The sequence below is a fragment of the Ovis aries genome, chromosome 15 (assembly GCF_016772045.2).
Source record: "Ovis aries strain OAR_USU_Benz2616 breed Rambouillet chromosome 15, ARS-UI_Ramb_v3.0, whole genome shotgun sequence".
Classification (NCBI taxonomy): domain Eukaryota; kingdom Metazoa; phylum Chordata; class Mammalia; order Artiodactyla; family Bovidae; genus Ovis; species Ovis aries.
The window spans coordinates 41,605,416-41,613,827 of NC_056068.1; positions in this window are offsets into that span (position 1 = coordinate 41,605,416).

Genomic DNA, 8,412 nt, shown 5'->3' on the forward strand with positions numbered 1-8,412 from the left:
CTACACAGCCCCAGGTCTGATTTAGTGTACCCCCCTCTTCCCTCTCCAGTGTTCTTGCCTGGAGAATCCCAGGGACGGGGGAGCCTGGTGGGCTGCCGTCTGGGGTCGCACAGAGTCGGACACGACTGAAGCGACTTAGCAGTAGCAGCAGCAGCCTCCTCCCTCTGCCCACACCGTATTTCTCTGATCTCGGTTTCTGCCACTGACTCTTGCTCATTCTGTTCCCACGCCCCTGGCCTCCTCAAGGTTCCCGGGATGTGCCAAGCCCCGGGGGTTTTCTGTTCCTGCTACCCTGTGGATAACTGGGTGATGGCTCTCTTCCCCTGTCAGGTCTTGGCTCATATATCACTTTATAGGGTCCACAGTGTCCATCTTAAGTATAATCTTGGGCATACCCTTCCTCTCTTCCCTGCTGTGGGTATCTCCCATGTCTGCTGTTGTTTTGTGATATGCTGCTTATTTGCAATTGACTGTCTCCAGAATGTGAGGGGCATGACATTTTCGACTGTTCGACTCACTGCCATATCCCCAGAACTTGTTAGTGCCTAGCACACATAGGGCTTCCTTTGTAGCTTAGTCGGTAAAGAATCTGCCTGCAGTGCAGGAGACCCGGGTTGGATCCCTGGGTCGGGAAGATCTCCTGAAGAAGGAAATGGCAACTTTTTTTCCAGCATTCTTGCCTGGAAAATCACATGGACAGAGGAGCCTGGTGGGGCTGCAGTCCATGGGGTCACAAAAAGTTGGGCACAACTGAGCGACTAACCCTTAGCACACAGGCATCTCAGTATTTGTTGAACAGAATCACCAATTATCCTGCATTGGCAGGATTTGGACATAGAGGAACAGAAAGAACACAGACTGGATGGTTTTCTGGATCTAGGGTTGGTTCCTATCACTAGCAGTGTGGCTAGGCAAAATACTTGAGTCTTGATTTCTGTTGAAAATGAGACTAATGCTTAAGTGTTGCCATAAGATCTAAATAAGGTACGTGGAAGTCACTAGCAGAGGACCTCACACAGCAGTCCTTCAGTGTACATGTGAATGACCTCAGCAGCTTCTCTACAACATGAGGACTGCTTCCTGCCTGAGCTTGCAATCTCCTGAGCAGTCAGTGGGCATTTCCCAGTCTTCCTATTTGACATCAAAAACATTCAATGATTGACTGCTCTCTTTCCTATCGTTTTCCTCTCAGGCTTTTCCTTGGTCTCCTTTAAAGGCGCTCTTCTCTGGCCTGGTTCATGAGTGTTACTGTTCTGCTTCCCCTCTGAACACTGCCAACTCACCCCAGTAGCCCCAATTACCACATGTGTGCTGACACCTGTATCTTGAGTCCAAACGTCTTTCCAGAACATCAAACCAGCTCTGGACATTTTATGTGAGTGTACCACAAGCACTCCAGACTCAGCATGTCCATCACTAAACTTCCCCTCAAACCAACACTTCCTCCTCTCCTGGCTCTCAATGATACCCCATCCAAGCCAAAAACCTGAGTCATTTTTTATCCCCTTCTTAGTTTTGACCAATCACCCCCCATGTGCCCATCTTCATTGCAGCTGCTGCAGTCATGCACCACCCGAGTCCAAGCACCATCATCTCACGGGTGAAGTGCTGCAATAGGCTTCTACATGGTCTCCCTGCCCTTCATCTTGCTCGCTTTCTAGTCCATTCTCCACATTATCCTCAGAGCAGCCTTTTTGTAAAAGTCTGATCCTTCCTCTGCCGTTCAGTCGCTCCTAGTTTTCCTCAGAATAAAATTCAGATTTTCCAATAATCAAGGCTCCAAGTCATCCTTTTGCCCCCGTTTGCACGCTCTTCGTTTTCTTTCTCAGCCTTTGCACAGGCGGTATCCTCTGCCTGGAACGTTGCTGTCACTGCTGTACCCACCGCTTTGTGCCCCTTCATCTATCTTATTCATCCTTCAGGTATTAGCATAAAATGCCCACATTTGGGAAACCTGATATTTTCTGCCTAGGCTGTTAGGAGCTTGTGCCCATCAGGGTTCTTGGTTGCAAAGAGAACCTTACAAACTAAGATGAAAAGGAATTTATTAGAACTCAAGGGATCCACAGGAAGCACAGAGAACCAGGTTTAAAAATGAATGGGGGACTTCCCTGGTAGCAGAGTGGATAAGAATCCACCTGACAATGCAGGGGACACAGGTTCGATCCCTGGTTCTGGAAAATCCCACATGCTGCGGGGCAACTAAGCCTGAGGGCCACAACTACCGAGTCTGCACTCGAGAGCCTGCGAGTCGCCAACTACTGAAGCCCCTGGGTCTCGAGCCTGTGCTCCACACCAAGAGACGCCACCACAGTGAGAAGTCCTCGCACTGCAGCCAGAGAGCGGCCCCCCACTTGCTGCAACTAGAGAAAGCCCGCGTGCAGCATGGAAGACCCAGGCTAGCCAAAAATAAAATTTTAAAAATGAATAGACCAAGGTTAGGTAGGCAGTCCTGTGTCAGAGAAATAGCCTGTCTAGGGCAGTGCTGTAAAACCAACCCTACAGACTTCTTAGCATCCCCTGCCTCTATCTGAATGAACTGCCTAGTGACATCAGGTCCGGGTCAGAGGCCTGGGCAGAAACCTGCAGTTGGCTTAGGTCATGTGTCCACCCCTGACCGCCTTCATTTCCTTTAGTGGACCAAGGATCTGGCTTTTGTGTCAGGCAGACCCCAACTCCCAGCAGTGCTGTGTGTGTGAAGGGGAAGGGAACTCTGGAAGAGATGTGGATGGACAGCTGGGGAAAAAAGGGTCATTGTCCATTGGGAGTCCTCTCTACCCCACTTCTCCACCTAGAACACCTACACTGTATTGTGAACACCTGCTCGCTGCCTTTCTTTCCACTCTCTACTCCAAGAGGAGGTGGGGAATGTCTCATCCGTTGCTCTATTTCCCAGTGCCTAGCACAACGCTGGGCAACGTTAGGGATCAATAAGTAGGTATGGTGTGCAACATGAGTCTAGGTTTTGTGGAACCCAAATTTTATGCAGTTAAGGGTGGAGGAGAAGTTGTGGCTCTTAAAGAATACAAAATTGGGTTCAGGGTCCATAGGAGTCCTATGTAAGGAATGGTCTTGAACTGTGAGCTTTGTTCTGGGCCAAACTTGGTAACTCTGAGTGAGAGACTAGAGTTTATACACTACATTATAATAATTTTCATACCTATTTGTACCCACTAGGCAGAAACTAACAGGATATTTATCAAAACTCCTTGTAGAAGGGACTTGACATTTTCTCATTTGTGGCTGCTTTGGCCCTGCTGGGCTTCCCAGGTGGTGCTAGTGGTAAGAACCCACCTGCCAATGCAGGAGACATAAGAGATGCGGGTTCAATCCCTGGGTTGGGAAGAGCCCCTGAAGGAGGGCACGGCTACCCACTCCAGTATTTGCCTGGAGAATCCCAAGGACAGAGGAGCCCCGTGGGCTACAGTCCACGGGGCTGCAAAGAGTCGGACATGACAGAAGCAACTTAGCACACGTGCACGGCCCTACCATTTCCCAGTGCTTCCAATCCAATCCCAAAGCACCCAGCTCCCAACATCCCATTAACTTATTCATTTGTACACGCAAAAATAAGTGCCTCATTTGTGCCAGCTGGGCGCCCGGGGCTGGAACACAGCATGAGCAAGATGCCATCTCTCCCCACAGGGAGCCCACTGTCCAGCAGGGGAGCTGACGGGAGCAGACCCTGTGGCCATGGGGCAGGCGCTGGACACACTGAGGGGAGGATGGGACTTCCTGAGGGGAGAGGAGGAAACATCCAGAGAAGCTGAGACTCCAAGGAAGAATGGCTTTCCCAGCAAACGTCTGAGGGAGGGCTTTCAAAGGCACAAGTGGGGAACCCAACTCCACTTGTCTCCTGGCTCCACAGAGCTTTCCTCTCCCTTCCACTTGACACCAGGACAGAGTCCACTTCCAAATGAGGGGACGTCTTTCATCTTTTGCTGGAGAACAGCAGCTGTTCAGCGGGGCCAGGAGGACAAGGAATCACAAAGCTCTTTCACATTTATCCCAATCGATTTTGAGACTTCCAACAAGCATCCTCCAAGGAAAGCCAGGGCTCTTGCCAAGGGGATGTCTCAGCATGCAGCAGAGAGGAGCAGAAACAGGATGCTGAAATCACATAGGCTGCCCAGACCCACAGGCTGTCCTCCCAGCCTACGTCACCTGAAGTTAGTCCAGGATGGTGGGATAGAGGAAGGCCACCTATCAGGATGCTGTCTCTATCGCGCCCTCTGCTGAGCTCCCAGGAGAAGACACTCCTCCTTGGCAGAAAGGTACTGTATCCTTGTCCCCAAGGAAAGGCCAAAACCTACTGGACATGCTCTTCCGTGGGAGAAGAGACAGTGAGCATTTTGGCCTCAACTCTAGACGGTGTAACAATGTTACTGATAAGCAGTGAATCCTTGAGGGCTCTTCAGGTCTCCATGGGACATGCAGAGTCATAGACCAGAGCCTGCATCCCAGCTTCCCCATTAATTAGTTCTATGAGCTTAGGTCAACAGCTTTACCTCTGGGCTTCATTTTCCTTAAATGTGAAATAATCCTTGGTGTGTCCACCTCCTAGAGTGGTTGTGAGGAGACAGATAGATAATGAAAAACGGTGTTGTTCAGGTATGGGATTGCTCTCCAAGTCCATTCATCTCATAAATATTTATTGAGTCTCAGCTATGTGCCAGGCACTAGTCCAGTGCTAGATATACCAGCAAATGAGGGAAAGTCTCCTTAGGAAGCAAACACTCTAGGTGATAGGAAAGGGAGAGAACAAACACACATATACTGTCAGTAGTAAAGTGTTCTACGTGAAGAAATAAAGAGAAGAAGAGATAAGGAGGGACACACACGCTACTTGAAATAGGGAGGAAGTGACCTTTGAGCAAAGATCTACATAAGGCCAGGGAGGGAACTATGCAGATACCTGCAGGAAGTGGGGGAGGAAAGTTGCCAATGGCCCTGAGATGGGAACACTGGTGGAGTGCTTGAGGGTCAATGCAGGGGTCAGTGTGACTGAATAGACCAGGGGCCTGAGGCTGCAGAGGGGCAGGGGCGACCTGTAGAACTCGTAAGACATAATTATGGCTTTAGGTTTTTTTCTAAGTGGAGTGGACTGTCTTTGGAGGATTCCTATTATTATTTATCAATGATGTTAATAACATTAATACCATCCAGTGCTATGCTATGGCATATTATTATGATTATTCTAACTAATGGGGCTTCCTAGGTGATGCTAGTGGTAAAGCACCTGCCTGACAATTCAGGAGCCATAAGAGACATGGGTTCAATCTCTGGGTGGGGAAGATCCCCTGGAGAAGGAAATGGCAAGCCACTCCAGTGTTCTTGCCTGGAGAATCCCATGGACAGAGGAGCCTGGCAGGCTACAGTCCATGGTGTTGCAAAGAGTCAGACGCGACTGAACGACTAACATACGTTCTAGCTAACATTTCTTGGGCATTTAGCCTATGCCAGGCTGGACTAGGTACAATTTCATCTTCCCGACCTCCTTGGGGCAGGTACTGTGCCATTTCTATTTCACTGATGAGGAAACTGAGGCTCTGAGAAGTTAAACACCTTACCCAAGGACTTTCCTTTACTCAGCCCGTGGATAGGAGCACCCTCCTCATGCTCTTTTGAAAGTTTGAAGTCACGGAGTCGTGATTTGGACCCTGCACCGCATCTCAAAGAGCCAACCCTCCCCGCCACAGGCACAACTACATGTTGGGGGGACAGAGAAGGGGTGAGAAAGTAGAAGAGCCATCCTGGCGGCAGCGAGCCCCTCCTCCCTGGGGTGCACAGAGCTGGTGCAGCACTTCTGAGTGTTGGGCCAGAGGCCCGAGGCGAGGAGCAGTCAGCCTCTAAATCCCCCGGTAATGGGTTCAGTTGTGAACCCCCTCAAAAGATATGTTGATGTCCTCACTCTCAGTACCTGCCAGTGTGACCTCATTTGGAAATCAGGTCTTTGCAGATGTCATCAAGTTGTGTCAAAAAGCACAAAGAAATTTAACACAAATTTAACCATTATTCCTAGGGACATGATCACACAATCCAAAGAGTTAGGGAAAAAGGTAAATGAGCCAGTTTAAGGATCATTTTAAAACGCCGTACTCTAAACAGAGTTGGAAAATACTCCACCTACTGGACAAAGGGGAAGGTGGAAGATCCCCATGTGATGCTGACGGGCGCTTGTAACTCAGGTGCCAGGAGTAATGCTGCTCCTGTGAGTCTTATGATTCCCCTGGAAATGATGTGAGTATTGCCAGAGCTGCAGGAGACAGTATCGTCCAAGGCTCTACACCATGCAGCCTGAACTGGTTGCCCATCTTCCCATCGGGCCTCATCCCCTCCTCAGTTCAGCAGAAACCTGAAGCCCCCTGACATCCACCCTGGACCCCGCCTCTGAACTTCTCCATACATCTGCTTATCTATCCCAATTCCCTGCTTGCAAGCCCTCACTTCATACCCTCTGGGTCCTTGTCCCTGTTATCTGCAATCTCTCTCTCTGAACTTTCCTGCTACTTGTTCTGAGGGAAACTCAGCTGTCCCCGATGCCATCACTTCCCCTGCTGTCTCTCCTCTCAAGCCAATGGCCTCAGGGAGGGGGGGCAGTATCCACCTTGCTTCCCAAGAGGTCTTTCCAACCACTTCTGCCCTCCTTTCTTCCAAACCCCAAGATCCTCTGAAGTTTGTACCATCAGATGTCACTAGCTCCCTGGCATGTTGACTTCACTGTTCTTCAAAATAGTAATAAAATAATCTCACATCTTCTCCTCCTTCCCTAAGCTATATCTGACTCTCCCCTCCCCTTCTCCACACCCCAGCCCTAGCTGGTGAAACTGCCTTGCCAGGTTTTTCAGCCCCAATGGGAAAAAAAAAAACAACACTGTGGGTGTTCCCCCAGTGAAGGCATATTTGTAATGATACACAGCCTCGCTACTCCAAGTATAGTCTTTGTTCTAGTATTACCTGGAGACTTACCCAGTCTCACTCCAGACCTACTGGATCATAATCCCCATTGAAGTCTGACAACCCTTGATACATAACCTAATAGAGCCCCTCCAGTTGCTGACCACCAACCTGTGGTGGCCTGGGACTCAGCTTCTAGTCCACTGAGAAGCAATCCTAGTCCCTCCAACTCTTCGTACCACTGAAACTATTGACTTGCCAACAATTGTCCCCATGTGACTCCCTTCCTTTTTCTATGGATCAAAGGTCCCAACTCCTTCCAAAAGCCAAACCATCTCCCCATTCTTGGAATCCATTCCCTGGGGCCAAATAACTATAAGGTACTTGCAGTCCCCACCACAGGAAACAGGGGTCACTGGTCACAGCAAGACTGTCCCTTGGAGTGCACTGTCAGCTCATATGACAAGTGAGAGCTTCAAAGTTGATTTGAGTAGGGGTTTTGGACAAGATCAGCCATCTGCAGTGTGTGACTCCAGCAGGAAGTGTCCCCGAATCAGTCTCCTTAGAATCAGAAGAGTGGAATACTGACATCTGCAATTTCTGTGAACCATAAAAAAGAAAGATGCATGCAACTCCAATGATAGGAAACTCAGACTAGACTGATAAGAGGGTTGCAGGTGCTGAAGCAAGGTTTGAACATCCATTAAGCCAGCCCCAGCGTTGATCCTTCCCTGAAGTGCTCATGGCCAAGGGATATGATGGTGCTGCCTTCTCCCACCTCCTTGGCTCTTTCCCATTGCTTCGCTGCCACTGTGGGCTGGAGAGATAAGCAAAGAGCGTGTCTGCACCCAGCAGTGGGCTGCAGCAGGAAATGAAGTCTCCACTTCTTTCTAGCCACGGAAACTGGAGCACTAGTTACCACTGGAGAAATCAAAGCAGCATTGTTTCGAAGAACAAAATTTCCCAAGAGAAAACAAAGGTTTTGGCATTGAGCTCTTTTGGGAGAATATGCTATCATAGACACTTCAGCTCACTTGTAGGAACCCAGTCTGGGACTAAAAACCAACCCACAGTTTTGTTTATTAGGCTCATGCTCAGAGGGGTCACCTTTTGGTGTTTTCACCAGTGTTTGTGCCTTCACAATTGCCAAAATGAGAACAAGATCTGGTGAGCCAGATAAAGGTTTCTAAGAGGACTTCCCTGGTGGTACAGTGGATAAGAATCCATCTGCCAGTGCAGGGTTACGAGTTCAGTCCCTGTCTGGGAAGATTCCACTTGCCTTGGAACAACTAAGCCTGTGGGCACAGCTACAGAGCCCGTGCTCCAGGGCCCAGGAGCTGCAGCTACTGGAGCCTGGGCAGTCTCAGGCCTGCACGCTGCAACCACTGAACCTGTGTGCGGCAACAGGGAACACACTGGATTGGTGTCCTATTAATACTCAGGAGACAGAATTGACAAGAAGGTGAATTCACAAATCTAGTCACCTTTGGATAAGAGGCTTGAAAATCCAGCATA